This window comes from Geotrypetes seraphini, chromosome 3, assembly GCF_902459505.1.
Source record: "Geotrypetes seraphini chromosome 3, aGeoSer1.1, whole genome shotgun sequence".
Lineage (NCBI taxonomy): Eukaryota > Metazoa > Chordata > Amphibia > Gymnophiona > Dermophiidae > Geotrypetes > Geotrypetes seraphini.
Window position 1 is genome coordinate 328,110,348 of NC_047086.1, and position 16,601 is coordinate 328,126,948.

At 38.9% G+C, this 16,601-nt stretch overlaps 1 pseudogene; it reads left to right on the forward strand.

Moving 5' to 3' along the window:
* Window positions 1–2,557: 2,557 nt before the first annotated feature.
* LOC117357285 lies at window positions 2,558–15,474 on the forward strand (annotated as a pseudogene).
* The last annotated feature ends 1,127 nt before the right edge of the window (window positions 15,475–16,601 follow it).

Here is a 16,601-nt window from a genome sequence, read left to right on the forward strand (position 1 = left end):
ATCATATTTGTTTTCTATGTAGCATTTCAACATAGCTTTCATGAAAATTGGCTGCATCAAAATGTAGGTTGTGATAGTTTTTACAGGTCCATTCTTCAGATGAGACCAACCTGTCTTCACATGATACACACTTTTCCTTACTTCTGACAGCGCTCAGACCAGAATATATTACTTCTTCTTCAGGTTTCATAAGTTCATCTTGGAGTCTTTCCATAGCCACAAAGTTCCTATTACCGTACTTCCTTTGGGAGCAATTTTTATGCTTCTAAAACATATTTGGGGAAAAAAATACTGGAAAAATAGTTACAGCAAATTCTTTTCATTTTCACTATTACATAACACACACAAAAAAATATTACAAATTTGCCCCTTCTTTTAAATGCTGGTTAAAGCTATACTGAAGCTGCTTCTAAAGAACTTATACATTTCTTCCCTATTTTACCATTTAGAAAGAATTTAAATGGGAGGGGGAGGGGGGTACTAGTGAGTGCTAACTTGGCTACCTGAGCTCAATGCATCTGATCAGTTCAAGAAAACTTATACTCATGGAGTCCTGCCTTCCTGAATGTGAGTGAATTTGGTCTCTTATACTCAGATCAACATGACAACCAATTTTATTTTTTTTTTAATTCTTTATTCATTTTTAAACTTTCAACAAGTGAATCATAATACAATCATATACATTTTAATATTACTTATTAATCATACAGAAATTGAAATCATAATATAATTCCTCCTTCCCTCCCTCCCTCCAATATATTCTAATAGTTTCAAATAATTTAAAATTAATCCTACCCTCCCCCACCCAATACTTCAATAAATAAAAGGGGAGAAATAAATAATTCATTATAATCAATCCTTACAATAATTTGTTAATGGCTCCCAAACATCAATGAATTTTTTATAACGTCCCTGTTGAATAGCTAATATTTTATGAGAGATATCCCAAGTGCTGTAGGAATTGCAACACAACAGGCTGGTCCTTCATCAAATTGGATTGGTTTAGGATTGGTTTATTTATAATCCGTCTTTATACAAGGCGAAGTACATCAACACATTCATAAATATACACAAATGACATTTCAATCATTTTACAAAAATTAAAATTGACAACACCAAATTACATGACAAACTGACATAACAACACTAACATCACCAAATAATTCTCCTATCCCAAAAGGATCAGCTCAATGAACATACCATAAAATAGTCATTGCAGCACCGATAAAGTCATACTGTATATGTCATACAATAGAACAGATGACTTTTTAACAGTTTCTTAAAGGCCTGCCAACTCTTTTGTTGCTTAATGAAAGATGGAAGCTTATTCCATTTTTCTGGACCACTACATGAAAAAAACCTTTTCTCTCACCATCTGCAAACTTAGCTCCTTTCTAGATGGTATATAGCCAAGTTCTGCTCTGTTGCCGAGCAAAGCTTTTGCATCCTAACATAAGGTGATATGCAATCCATCAAATACTGTGGGGCAAACCCTTGTATACTTGAATAAACCATCAGCAATAATTTATACTTGATTCTAAACTCAATTTTCAACCATTAAAGCTTACAGTAATAATCTGTTACATGTTCATTTCTTTGAAGCAGGAACAACACCCACAAAATGGAGTTTTGAACTACCTTTAGAGATTTTAACACCAAACAAAGCAGAGTTGGATCGGACAATGAACACTCCAAGACCAAATAATTGTAAAAACAATCTTGTTTATTCCAAAACAAAAGGACGAACATCAACTGTGGACCCGACACAGTACTGTGTTTCGGCGACACAAGTCGCCTGCATCAGGGGTCACTGAGATGTAGTATTACAGAGAACAAGTCCTTTGTAGTTACGAGGCTGAGGCGCGAGAACTTCCAAAAAAGTTAGGCGTTGAAAAACTGACCAAGCAACACCACCATTTTGCAACACCTAACAGTACCACATTACAGTAATCAAGAACCAGAAGTACCAACATTTGGAGAATGGTTTTAAAATTCCTCCATGACACATAATGATACAGTTTACTTACTAAGTGTATCTTATAATACACCCTCCTAATTGAGCTTAACACATGATGTCTGAATAATAATTGGGAATCCAAGACAACTCCAAGATACTGGAATTCCGAGGAAACCTGAACAACAGTATCTAGCACCCACAGAGTTCCGGGCAAGTTCACTGTAGGTGTTCTTGCCAAATACATTACCATAGTCTTTTGCAAATTTAACATCAACTTGTTCTTAAACATCCAGTGCTTCATCTTAGCCAAGAAAGTATTCAACTTCTGCTGAGTCAAAACCATCGACTTTTTCATGGGAAGGAAAAACAACAGGATCGTCAGCATATATTCTGTACGATACCCCAAGATCTCGCAATAATGTACACAGTGGTACAAGATATGTGTTAACCAATACCGCTGACAGTGAAGATCCCTGAGGAACTCCTGTCTGTATTTCCCTCTGCACAGAACTTTGACCATTAATGCAAACTTCCTGTCTCTGGTCAGAAAGAAAAGACCTAAACCATGAGATTGCTTTCAACATCTTTAGTGCTAGGTTCATGACCAACAAAGGAGATTACCATTTCAGAAGAAAGATTGTCCTTGCTCTGGAAGGCAAGAAGCTCATAGGATTATTCCAGTTTCCAGAGTGTAAGCATTGCCGTGAGCTGGTGGCCATCTTCTCCAGTTGTGAGCAAAGTGAGGCAGACATGCTTTACACAAGAGAGAGAGCCAGCAGTGGGGACCAAGCCAGTTCTGACTCCAGAGGCCTTGTTTCCTGGGTCTCATTGATCGGGAAAGGTACTACTAAGCCCAACTGACCATCTACCTGAATAGAATGGTATGAAATGGGAATTGTGGTGGGGCCTCATTGCTGGAAAGCCTAGCCCAGATGACCTTGGAAGAGCCCCAGCCAGACACCACAGAAGGGAGCCTAGCTACAAAGCCCGGAGGACATGGGAGAAGGCTTGCTAGTTTGGACTGGGGGTCCCGGGCCACATCCTGTTCAGCATTTGAGAGAGAGTTGGATTCTGCGGTTTCTACTTTTCCAACCACAGATGACTATGGGAGCACCATAAGCGGTAGTAACGGCTCACATATTGACCTGACAGAAAGACAAAGTTTCCTTATTTTAGTTTCACTATTTTTACTTTTTTTTCAAGAATAATGGTAAGAAGGCTATCAGTATAGGTGATATTAATTAATTCATAAGGTCAAGATTCAGACTCCTGAGGCAGGCCATAGGAGCTGAAATATGTACATGTCGAGTCTTGCACGGTATATTACAAGGATTGAGCATCATAGATCACCTATACTTTTTTTCTTGTCTTTCTCCTTTGACAACACCCAGATGGGTTAAAATCAAATGGCTTCTGGTTCATACTTTTGGATCTTGGATCATTGCTCAGTTGTAAGCTCCCATCTTGTTTTCAAAAACATCCTTTTTTAGCTAGAACTGTAAACGTATTCGTGTTACCGGATTCAATGTTTCAAGTTCAAATAAAGGATACTTTTTATCAATCACTCATGCAAAACTTTATTAGATATCGTGTATGGCATTTATACCTTGGATCAGATTTGTAGTACTCAGCTATTATCTTTTACAGAACTTCAAACAAGATATCATAGTGGATCTTGAATTTTTTTTCCTTGGTTACAACTGCATCAATATTTAACCAAGAATAAAATCCAGTTTGCTATAATAATAAAAAAGTCCACATTTGTACAAGTACAGTATATGGATACTCTGGTAGTAGAATTTCATATGTCATCTAGGATCTATAAAGACCTCCAGCAATTCGAAAATATGCCTCCACAAGCATTGCATCAATGGTCAGATTTTTGGATCCAAACATCTATGCTTACTATCCCCCTCTTTTACTAAAGTGCTCTTTAGCGTGTGATAAATATTAGCGCACGCTAAACGCTAACACGTGCATGTTATCCTATGAACACATTAGCAGTTAGTGCATGTGTTGATTTAGCACACGCTAAACGCGTGTTAAAACGCTTAGCGCACCTTAGTAAAAGAGGGCCTATGTATGCCTCCCTTACTCAATCTCTGTTTTTTGTTCATCATCACGCCAAAGCCACTTAAGCTTTTTAGAACTGGACATATGAATTGAGTCGAGACATTTCCTGGTGCAGCATTGAGAAAGAGTTGGTATTACACACATACTTTCAAAATGTGGTCATGTGTTCGAAAAAAAATAACTCAGAAATGTATCCAGTTAGAACAGGTGTAAATCTAAATCCATAAGTTCCCATGGGTAATTATTATAGTGGAACTATATACAACATGCATTTGCTGTGAAAATTCATGGAGGCCTGCAGAGAAGAAAGTATGCATATATTTTTATGTGGGCTTGCAGTTATAAAAATCACCCTCATAACCATCATTGGGTTTAATCAAGAGCACAGAAACATGTATAGAATGACTTATTTGTTAATAGTGGGAATTGGATGACCTAAGACCTTTAATCTTTTTGAAATGGATCACATTTTGTGCACAAAGATAGATCTTGAAGCATGAGCCAAGAAATAAAGCTTCAAATACAGAAGAATGAACGCCAAAGAATGAAAAGAAAAACAAATAAATTCTATTAGGAAAATATTTGCATTCTCTTTCACTTCCAACCATAATTTTTATGAAATGAATTATGCTCCCTGATATTGGCATGATTTCTAAGTCATATGAAAACTAAATTTTGCACAAGACATACTACTAAATCTCATATTATGAACTGTTGTTTTCATAGTAGTTTAGAAAAAGGGTTGGCCTTTTTTAGCTTCACAGAAAAATATACCCACTTCCCAACAGATGAATTGCAAATTAAAAACATTTCATGTCAAATGTTAATACAGCAGTTTATAATGAACTCACGTTTTAGTTCCACCTAGAATGCCTTCTATATCCTTTGTATGTGTGTTTTAGCTACAACATAAGGCCCCCCCTAACTATGCTGTACTGAGAATGGATAGGTCAATATTTCAACACTGTGAAAAACAAAACAAAACCCAATTGCTGTGGCATTTCAATAATCCATGTATATTCCTCACCGTTATTCAGATAGGTGTCAACATTCTACCTAATATTCAAAGTCATTTAAGAACATAAGAACATAAAAATTGCTGCTGCTGGGTCAAAGCAGTGGTCCATCATGCCCAGCAGTCCTCTCACGCAACGGCCCTTAGGTCAAAGACCAGTGCCCTAACTGAGACTAGTTTTACCTGCGTACGTTCTGGTTCAGCAGGAACTTGTCTAACTTTGTCTTGAATCCCTGGAGGGTGTTTTCCCCTATAACAGCCTCCGGAAGAGCGTTCCAGTTTTCTACCACTCTCTGGGTGAAGAAGAAGTTCCTTACGTTTGTACAGAATCTATCCCCTTTTAACTTTAGAGAGTAACCTCTCGTTCTCTCTACCTTGGAGAGGGTGAACAACCTGTCTTTATCTACTAAGTCTATTCTCATCATTACCGGTATCTTGAATGTTTTGATCAAGTCTGTGTCCCCTGTGCACTTCCATCTTCCTTCATCCTGGCGTTGGCTTGCACCAGACTCGTCTTCCTTGTGGTTGTTCTCCAGGTGGTACTCACTCACTGTAGGTGTATCTTGGCAGCTCCACTTTTGGTGATTTTCCACAGCCTCCCTGTATGCCTGTTCGATGAACTTCTCTAAATCCCTGACTTCTTCCTCAATGGTTTCCTCTGTCATGAAGTTTTCTGCCTCTCTGTCTTCCTCTTCCACTGCTCTAAGTGCTTCTAGTTCCAGTATTCTGCCCTCCAGGAGTTTGACTTGATTCTTCCGGCCCTCCAGTTCCTCGCATCGAGTGCATGCAGAAGACCGCCTCCCAAAGGGGAGGTAGTCATACATATGGCAAACGGTGCAGAAATCTGGGTAGCTCAACATCCTGCTTCTGTCTGCTGCATCCATTGCTGTCCGCTTGCCGGTCTGTCATCTGAAGTGGCTTCTCCTTGTGTAGGAATCTGTGTAGTGTCTTTGGTGTTAATGTGAAGTCCTTTTCTTGATTTTAAACCTGCTAGCCCTGTTGCTTGTATGTGTCCTCTGTGTCTGCTGTGATTGCCCTCTGCTACTACTGTGTTTGTTTATCTACTGCTTGTCTGTCCTGTTGCCCTTGTAGTACTTGCCCGTGTAGGTGTCCTTCCTTAGTGTTTCTTCTTTGCTCGTCCCTTCTTAAGGTCCTTCACAAAGGCGCTCTCACTAAGGCGAGCGCCTTTAATGCTCGCCTTCGACGCACGAACGGCTGAACTCCGTTGGCCCCTCCCCTTTTAAGGAGGAGCTCTGGGATGTTTAAATGGCTTGGTCAGGGCTAACTGTAGATATTTACTAGCACTTAACTAGACAGCACCACTGAATATCACCACAGACCACTTTTGCACTGTCCAGTTAGTGCCAGGGCATTCTGTGGGAGGAGCTGTGATTTAACTGGTAAGCAGCCATATCTAGATCTAGTAAAGGAAGTGGCTAAAAGTTAGAAAAGCATAAAGGCTGTCCTATATTTAGCCGCTAAGGTTCAGAATGATATATGGGGAAAACTTCAGGTAGGATAAGTTAGATAGGCTGTTAACAGGAGGTACAGCTCAGGATTGGAGGAAAGGAAGGAATATGATTGGAGGTTAAGAAGAGAGGTGGGTGTAGATTGTACAAGGGAATAAGGTTGGGAGTTTGGAAGGCTTCTGGGTATTTGGGTTTTGGGAGGGAGCAGCAAGGTTCAGGGTGTTTGGTGCTATGGAGAAATGTTTCCCTCCTTCCCTTCCCTGTGTAATTCTATTGTGTGCTATTGTTCTGTTTCTTGGTTGACTGTTGTGGCAGGCTGGGGGAATTTGGGGTTATTGGGGTGGGGTAGGTGGAGGTAGCACAACTGGTGGTACTGGCCTCAGATGCGGCTGTGAAAAGAGAATTTTCTGGACTGAGGATAGAAGAGGTTGCTTGTGGGCAATACTGCTACAAGTTGAGGAGTGGCTTGACGTCACTGTGGATCATGCTGTTGAATGTTGTCGCAAATATTATAACACAAAAAAATCCAACGAAAACTGCAGTACCGCCAGCCAAAGCAAAAACAAAAAACATATTATGCAACCAGCTGTGAACTAGTTTTGGCACCAATAGCTCCATAGGGATTGGGAAGCTGCACCGGGGCTTTTATTTCTTGTACTTGGATATAACTGTGAGTTCTATTCAATCTTATATATATTTGTTGGTAATGAATAATGCTGTGGCCGAAATTGTTTTGCCACTATGAGCTTGCTCTATGTGTTGTGTTAGGCATGATTTGTGAATGAATGATCTGAGTGTTTATGGCAAGTGGTATATAACATAACAATATGCTTGTATACCGCAACTACCTTTCAGTTCTGTGTGGTTTACAGAGTAAAGTTACTGGACATTTACAGTGAATGCCGATGTTAACTAACGGACATTAGCATGCACTAAATGCTCCACATTTAGTGGTACTGAGCACACAATAAGCTTTAGTAAAAGGGACCCTAAGGGAGCGCTGTCGAGACGGCATGCTTTCAGAAACTGTGCACACTCTTTTCAAAAAGAGCACATTTTCCACAGTGCGCACTATTTATAAAGGGGACTCACACTATCAAGAAAGGGTTCAATCTTGTTGCAAATAGTGCACACTCTTTTTAAAAGTGTGCAATCTTTGTGAAAGTGCACACACTTTCAGAAGAGTGAATACTTTTAATACATGAAAAAAGAAATTGTGTGGGTTTTCTTCCTGTCATTTTCATTTGGTTAAAAAGTCCATCCCTAATAAGAACTACAACTCCCATGAGGCCAAGAGAGGGGGAAACAAAACAGAAGGGTCCAGGAGGGTCCAGGTTATAAAAGGAGATGGGAGTGAAAAGGGTGAGGGAGGCCTGCCTGAAAAGACATTCCATTTTAAAATTACCCTTCACTTGAAAACAAAACAAAAACTGTTGGCCTGCACATGCTTAGTGAGAAGGCAGACACCTGAGGAGGTGAATGAATAGAGAGAACAGTACTGACACTGGAGCAGTATATGTGAAAAATGCTGAAGACCAAAGGAACAAGCTGGTACTAAATAATTCCTAAGCATGGGAAAAGAGTAACATCTTCTGAACCTTTTTTGTATATTTCAAAATCTAGAAGATACAATTTTTAGAGCTCCCTGAAGATTTGGCATAATAATGGCAGGAAGACACCACACTAACCACCTCTTTTATTAATGCATAGTGCAGGTTTTAGCGCCAGCAGTGGCAGTAACTGCTCTGACACTCGTAGAATTCCTATGAGCGTTGGAGCAGTTACCGCCGCTGCTGGCGCTAAAATCTGCGCTATGTGTTAGTAAAGGGGGTAGGTTTGGATGAGTACTGCATTAGAGGAATGGGTAAGAAAAATAGTGTCAGATTCAGTTGATGGTGCTCAATTTAGGCACAAGGAATATCCATGCTAAGCACTATTCCAGTGTCTCTCAAACTGTGTGCCGTGGTACAGTGGTATGCCATGAGAGATTCCAAAAATTTACTTTATTTTTAAAAATTCCCTTCATACAATATAGACATTACTTAAAATTCTCAAAAATGCACACTTAATACCCTCCCCTCATCCACCAAAACTTTTCCAACCATTTTCCATTCTTATTTACCTCCCATCCCTCCTCCCCCTGCCCCCCGGATGTGCATATTATCTTATGACAAACCATAACTATAGAGATTCTACAAAGGATGTCAATGGGCCCCAAATTAATTTTAAATTTTCATTATTCCCTAATATGGCAGCTTTCATTTTCTCATATTTATATATTAGACATAAACTTGCCCACCAAAATGTAAAGTTGAGGCGAAACCAATTTTTCCAGTTTCGTATAATCAATTGTATAGCTATACTTGTCATAATTAAAAAGAGACGTCTTTTATGTTTATCTTTAATATGCAAAATAGTACCGCAAATTATTATTTCATAAGTTAAAGGGATCTCAGAATTTAAAATATTATTAATTTTTCCCCAAATTGATTTCCAAAAAATCAGAATTCTAGGGAAGTAAAACAATAGATGGTCTAATGTTCCTATGTCAAGGTGACAGTGCCAGCATCTATTAGCCGCCGCGGGAGCGGACTGCCGGGCACGATGGACCCCTGGTCTGACCCGGCAGAGGCAATGCTTATGTTCTTATGTTCTAGATCTAGAATTATCTAATTTATTCAAACTAACTGGGGTCCAAAAAGAACGATGTAATAAAAAGAACCAAGTTTGTTTCATAGATGCTGACGCCATACACCTCATCCTCCAAGATCAAATACGTGGCCATCGAGATGCAGAAATATACTGCTTCATCTCAATGCTCCAAATATCCCTAAGAGCATTTTTGGGTTTCTTATTCATATGTTCAGATATTAATTTATACCACTTGGCGGCTTGATGCCCTAGCATTTCCGCTTGAAAACAGAGGAATTGCAGGCTATAAAAAATTTTTAAATTACGCCATTCAGGGAACCCTTTCTGAATAGCCTGTTTCAGTTGCAACCATTTATAAAATTGAAATTTTGAGATCCCAAAAGATTGTTGCAACTGTGAAAAATCAATCAGTTTTCCATTTGAAATAACATCCTCTAATGTTCTTATGCCTGCTTTCATCCAATCTTTCCATGCAATTTTTGAACCGCCTATTTGTATCTTGGAGTTGAGCCATAGCGATTGACCCAAAGATTCTTCTATAGGAATTTCAGTTAATTTATTTATGTATCTCAGGGTCTTCCAAGTATCCAAAATAATGTTATTATCCTTAGCATAAATGGGTAATCTAATGTCTAATATATGAGATAAACGCATCGGGGACATAATTTTCCATTCCAAAATTAACCACTCTGGATAATGTTCCATGAAATCAGGTAGGATCCAGTACATACCCTGACACAGAATATAGGCCTGATGATACCTAGAGAAATTTGGAAAATTTACCCCTCCCTCTTCAAGTGTTTTTTGTAAAGATACTAAGGCTATTCTAGCAGTTTTGCCCCTCCAAATAAATTTAATAAGAATACTGTTCAATTTCTTATAAAAAGAACTTTGAAAATAGATTGGTAGCATTCCCATTTGATAATATACCACAGGCAAAATCATCATTTTCACCGTTTGAACTCTTCCCCACCAAGATATATGTAACGGATTCCATTGCTCACACATTTCTGTCACCTTTAATAATAAATATTTTTCATTTATTTTTATTGTTTCTACCACTGATTTGTAAATCCCTATTCCTAAATATTTTATACCCTCTTCTTTCCAAAGAAAAGGGAAATGATCAAACAATCCTTTTTGAGAATGTATATTAAGTGGAAAGACTTCTGATTTATTCCAATTTATTTTATATCCTGAAAACTTTCCGAATCTTTCGATCAAATTCAATAAATGTTGAATAGTAAATTCTGGATTCCTCAAATGCAGCAAAATATCATCTGCATATGCAGAAACTTTGTATTCCCGACCAGCATAGGGAATACCCTGAATCTCATCTGCTTGTTGAATAGCCAATAATAAAGGTCCCAATACAATATCAAACAACAGAGGAGATAAGGGACAGCCCTGCCTAACTTCCCTCCCCAGACGAAAACCATCCAAATAAGAATTATTTATATACAATCTGGCCAAAGGGGAACCATACAAAGCTTTGATCATTTGTATAAATCCAGAGCCCACTCCAAACCATTCCATTGCTTGGTACATAAAAGTCCATTCTACACGATCGAATGCCTTCTCCACATCCAAAGATATAGAGAAGGCAGGATCTTCTATGTAATTTTGTCAGTGTCAACATATGAAGAGCCAATCTAGTGTTATGTGAAGAATGTGTATGAGCAACCAATCCAGTTTGATGCACATCTATAATGTAAGGGAGAGCCTTAGCCAAATGATTAATTTACTCTGTATTTCACTTATTGTATATGTTTTAAGAAAATATTACATATGTTATGGTAGTAATAATAATAATAATAATAATAACTTAATTTTTCTATACCGCCATAGTCAGTCGACTTCTAGGCGGTTCACATCAAGAGAAGGCTGGACATTCAGCGAATTACAAATGCATGAGGGGAATGTTACAGGAGAAAAGGGTTGTAGAGGAGGGAAAGTAAAGGGGGGGGGTAGGAATTGCCTGAAGAATTGCTTAGGGGTTTGAAGGGGGAAAAAGTGTAGAGAGCGTGGAATGGTCTGTTTAGGTGATGAATTTGTCAAACAGAGCGGTTTTGATAGATTTTCGGAATGCATGGTAGGTTTGTCTGGTTTTATTTATGTAGTTTCCCAGCCAGGATTGTTGTCGGTTAGCTTGGAACATGAAGGTTCTGTCAAGGTAGGATTTGTATTTGCAGCCAGTAATATTAGGATAGGCGAAGATGTTTTTGTTTCTGGTTGTTCGTGTGGGGTTGTGTAGAGCGAAGTGTGTTTGCAGGTAGGAAGGTGCTAGGCCCCAGATTTGCTTGAAGCAGATGCATGCAAATTTGAACTGAATTCACGCTTCCATTGGTAGCCAGTGCAATTTTTTGTAATATGGGCTAATGTGGTCTTGTTTTCGCCGTCCGAAGATTAAGCGAACTACAGTATTTTGTATAATCTCAGGTTTTTTTTATTGCTTTTTGTACTGTTAAATATGAAAGAAATTCAAGTGATGTACTTAATTTCAATTGTCAATTTATTGATACACTCGTTGTAAGTTGTAAAAATGAATAAAGATTATGAAAAAAAATAAAATAAAAATTCCCTTCATAGATAGAATAGATGACATGTACATCACATACCCAAGAGTCTGTCAATGTTATGAGCACCTGCATCCATACAACCGCCCACATAAGCATCATTCTATGACATGATTAGTCCTTGAAAACTAACAGCAAGTAATTTTAGTTTTATTTTTTTATGCAATGGTTATCCTGACTTGAGCAACAAAGCAATCAAGGCTTTGTTACCATTTGGATCTTCTTATCTTTACAAACTTGGATTTTCAGCTCTGACAGATATTAAATTGGAAAAAAAAAATAAAAATGAATGACTGCAGATTGTGGATGATGAAATGCGTGCTTGCTTGTCGACTATTGAATCATGTTTTGAGTTAATTTGCACTCAAAAACAAGTTCATCCATCACATTGATTAGCAATTCTATTCTATCTACTGTAGTTTTACCGTTGTTACAATCACCCATGCATAGCTTAAAGAACTTTAAACAAATAACTCTCAATTTTAATATTTTTTTGGTTTTACAATTTTATAATTTCAATTATAATGTGCCACGAAAAACATTTGCTCCATTTAGTGTGCTGGAGTGAAAAAAGTTTGAGAAACCCTGCGCTATTCTATTAAGGACACTCTGGGCTGAGTGTCCTTTATAGAATTGCACTTAAGAGTGGATTCCCATGCCCATCTTTGGGCATAAGGATTTACAATAGTTGAGACCTCATGTAAATTCTGGTGTGCAGATTGGTTGAATAACCCGCAGTATGCTATAACACGTTGCCTAAATTTGTCCTTGACCATGCCCTCTTTTGGGTTGCATGTGAGACATATTGAGTCCGATTCTTTTAAGACACATCAAAGTCCTACAATGAATCTTGTCTATGTTCATTGACAGATGCCTTAAATATAGACCAACTTTTTGCAGGCCTACATTTAAGACATCTGTAGTATATCTACAGAGACACGTAGGAACACTTAAGCAAGTCTAAGGCCACTTCTGGGTGAAATCACTTCCAAGACCCACCTTGAGCGTGTTTAAGCATCCCTATGCATCTCTGTAGACGTGCAACATATGCCTCCAATGTAGGGGTCCATCCTCGTATGTCCCAATTGGCTGAGAGATGACAGTAGGACACCTACCACCGTCTACCATCAAGACGTGCATTTGCAGAAACAGACACTTTGGGCATACAGCATTTTAAAATAGCACATAGGCAGATGTGTGGGTAAATCCAAATTAGTGCCAATTAAGTGCTAATGAACTTCAATTAATGACAATAACTGGTTGTTAGCATCAAATTTATGAATTATTTTGGCACTCTGTGCCCAAATTTGGGTACCTAACTTTGGACAACCTATATTGAATCTGGATAATAATAGCCAAAGTCAATCTTGCAGTAGCTTGGCCATCAGTCGAAAACTGAGTTGAGAGATAGTCCTGGATCAATAACCACAGTATGTAAATAGAGTTGATAAACTTGATAGCTTCAAAAAGTGATACATTTCTTTTCTTCTGCTGGCAGATCATTAGCAGTTAGTAATAAATATGTTTTTCATACCAGCTCTGTGATTGTACATGCTCAACTACTCTCTTTAGGATCCCAAATTCCTTTCAGCAAGTTCAGATTGGCTGCTGTTCTAAATAGAGCACAACTGCGAAATTCCAATTGCCAAAAAAATGTACTAAAAACAATTCAACATGCATGGCTTGTTCTTACCACACAGGTATTATAAAATTCATGATAGAGAATATTAATCCAATAACAACTAAAAAAAAGAGATAGTTGGCAAAAGTTATCCAGATGTTTTGAGTGACTATTTTTTAAAATTTATTTCATATGCAATTGATAGAACTGTTATGAGTATTTCCTAACTTCACATAATTTTGCCAAATGAACATGCTTTTCTATTTAAACACTTAAAATTGAGTAACACTATTCTTGTATAGACTACAAAAGGGAGTTTCCTCACATAACTGAAAAGACAATGAACAACAATTTGCTAAATTACAACGGATGCAGAACATTTTTTTTTGAATAGGGAAAGAAGCACTTGATCTGGTTTTCTATTGATATAAAATAAAGTGATGAAAAAATAAATCAGATATGTATGTATTTATTTGTTCTTCTAGGAGTCATTTTACTAATGCTTAGCATGTGCTAAATGCTAAGAAACCCATAGATGCAATAGGCTGTCGCACACTAATTCCGTTAGTTATGCTAAGCTTTAGTAAAAAGACCCCTTCCTTATTCATTAGAATTTGGGTCACTCTTTTTTTCAGTCATATGTGTAGTAATACAATTATGAATAATATAAATTAGCCTTCCCAACAGTATAAACTAGCCTTCCCTACATGCTTCCTTGAGATGTAGACAAACTGTGGATAAACAGCATGGATTGTAAAAATGATATAAAACAGCGAACTCTAGATCAGTGTTCTTCAACTGCCAATCCGTGGACCGGTGCCAGTCAGCAAAATTTTCCTGCTGGTCCACAGGGTCAGCATATGCATAGGGCCCAAGATAGTGTTTTCCAGCCGTCGGTCCGCGGTACAATCGATGCGGCGTTATCTTCGGGCCTGCTCCTTATTCCTCAGTACACAGCATCTCCTATGCGCATCCTGTGCCTGAATAAGAAGCCTTCTCTCAAACGTGCGCTAAAAACGCTAGCGCACCTTAGTAAAAGGAGCCCTTAGGGTTTCATTAGTATATATTAGTACTTTTAGTTTTTGGTCCTGTATTTGCATGGGGATATCTGTTTTCTGATAGGAATGAATGTTGAGAAGCATATAGTGGGTTTGTGTAGTTTAATTTTATGGTTAACCATTATGTGCTGTTAATAAAATTATATTGTGTGTGTATATATGAAAAATGAATGGAAAAAATGGTGTTACAATTAGTACTCTTTTGGGGCGAGGTCTGGGGTGGAGATTGGGCGGAGACTGGGCAGAGATGGGCGGGGTCTGGCCCACGACTTAGCCCAGTGTTCTTCAATTGCCGGTCCGCAAAATAATTATTTTATTTCTGCTGGTCCATAGGTGTCAAAGAACACTGCTCTAGGTGATTGTGGCTTATGCGAATTAATGCCTATCTTAAACATTTTTGATAAATAAAAATATTATCTAGATAAAATCAGTCAGCCAAATATGGTCTCCAAAAGTTAACTTGACAGTGGATCTGGTTAATTGTAGGACAGTTATTCATACTGAACCTCATAAAATTATCTAGATAGCTTTGAAAATCAGCGCTATCTAGTAAAGCATGCCTCTTAGCCCTCCATCTTCTAAGCAGTTAAATTTTAGCCAGGCATCAAGCCGTCCCACCAAAATCTAATCTCTTAGTGGGCTCTGATATTGAAAAGAAGCCATTTATCTAATAAACATATGAAGTCAAAAGTTTTGCATTAGCCAACCTGTGAAATTCAGTTCAAAGCACTTGTGTGAAGACAAGCTGCCCAGAGGCTTATCAAGACCATCGTCACCCGGACGCCACAGCTTGTGAGCGCTGCTGTGACTTACTCCAGGCCCCATTTAGCACATTTTGGTACTATGCCAAGGTTGAGCTAGTTCCTCCAACTCCTGCTAGATAAGGCTATAGAGAGCATGAAAAAGATGGTCAGTGCCTTTCAGAGTGGCCGTCTTACACAGCTCACAGTAAAGGAAGCCCTGCAGAATGGTTTTGTAGCCACAGAGGTGCTGATGTGGTTTTATATTGGAGAGATCATTGGCAAGCATGGGTTAATTGGTTACAACGTTTGAAGACCAACCCTACCTTACTGTTGTCTTTGTTCTAGTTGCTAATGTTCTTTACAAGCTTTGTCTACTCCACCCATCAGGGCCAAAATAAAGTTTCTCTTTATGTCAAAAAAAAAAAAACAAAAACAAAAAAGCACCTGTGTGAAGAGCACCCACTGGTAACAGCATAACTACATTGAATATCATGCCCACAGCATGTATAGTTCTAATAAAGATAAATCCCTTGACAACAGGGGTTCCCAACTCAGCCCTCAGACACACCTAGTCAGTCAGGTTTTGGGGATAACCAGAATGAATCTGCATGAGATATATTTGCAAACGGAGAGAGTGCATGCAAATTTATCTCATTAATATTCATGAATGAGAACCTGAGTGACTGGGTGTGTTCTGAAGACTGGGTTGAGGACTTATGTTCTAGAAGGAATCAGGCCAGAACTTTTCATGTTCACTGGGGAACAGTGGCGTAGTAAGAAGGGTTGGGGGATGGACTGCCCCTGGTGCCATCTTGGTGGGGGGTGCTGGCACCTCTCCACTCCCACACCATGCTCGTGCCCTCCCTTCCCTGCACCTATTTAAAATCTTCTCCAGCATGAGCAACTAATTTTAGCCCGCTGCTCATGCTGGCCTGGCTCCCTTTGAAATCACATCCAGGTCGTGGGGCCAGGAAATGACATCAGAGGGAAAGGCAGTGCGAGCAGCAGGCTGGAGAAGCTGCTCACGCTGACAAAGATTTCAAGAGGTACGGGGGTGGGAAGGGAGGACACGAGTGTGATGCAGAAGGAGCAGGGCGAGGAGGGCACAGGGGTAGTTGGCATGGAAGGTGCAGGGAACAGAGAGGAGGGCGCATGGGGGTGCCATTGCCCCGGGTGCCTTCTTCCTTTGCTACACTAGGGAATTCCATTCCACCATATAGAAGAGAAATGCCATTGGGTTTGCTAAGTAGTTAACACAATTTTTAAAGTAATGACACCTTTTTAAAGACTAATCAAACATTTTAATAGTATATGCCACTGCTCTTGATATCTTTCTTAATGCCCTACCTGTCTCATAGTGCCATATTTTACAGTGCTGTGCTCCTGTTTTTAAGGGGTACTTGTGCTACTGTTGGTGTTGCTTTTCCATTCTCGTGG